This window comes from Anopheles ziemanni (assembly GCF_943734765.1).
Source record: "Anopheles ziemanni chromosome X unlocalized genomic scaffold, idAnoZiCoDA_A2_x.2 X_unloc_7, whole genome shotgun sequence".
NCBI classification, from domain to species: Eukaryota; Metazoa; Arthropoda; class Insecta; order Diptera; family Culicidae; genus Anopheles; species Anopheles ziemanni.
The window spans coordinates 507,501-508,146 of NW_026689839.1; positions in this window are offsets into that span (position 1 = coordinate 507,501).

The window sequence follows — 646 nt, forward strand, 5'->3', positions numbered from 1 at the left end:
CCTGCTTGACGTGCTCTGACCACTTAAGATTGTGTTTAATGCGCACTCCTAGATATTTGATGTCGGTTGCCGAACGAAGAGGAACGCCGTTGATGTTAACTGGGATGTTCTTGTAATCCTTCTTCTTTTTCGACACCATCACAATATCCGTCTTAGCTGCGGCGAGCTCCAGCTGGTGTTCGCGCATCCAAGCCACAACCCTATTCACAGACTCCTCCGCCAAACTCGCGGCCAGTGCTGGCGTGGGTCCTGGTGCCAGGAGCACGAGGTCGTCAGCGAAGGCGACGAGCTCTACACCGGCGGGCATGTCGATGGACAGGACGGCGTCATACATGGTGTTCCACAGCGTCGGACCAAGTATGGAACCCTGTGGGACTCCCGCCGACAATTCCCGGGTGACCGGACCCTCCGACGTCTCATAAACCAGTAGCCGTCCCCGAAACCAGCTTTCCAGTATCCGCTGCAGGCAGGCCGGAACGTGCTTTTCTTGCAGTGCTTTGGCGATGGACCGCCAGCTCGCCGTGTTAAAAGCATTGCGTACATCCAATGACACCACCATCAGACACTTGTTAGCCCTCCGATCCGTCATTCGGTGGGCCATCGCACGCTGGCCGGCCTCTTTAACACGTTCAATCGCCTGAATTGT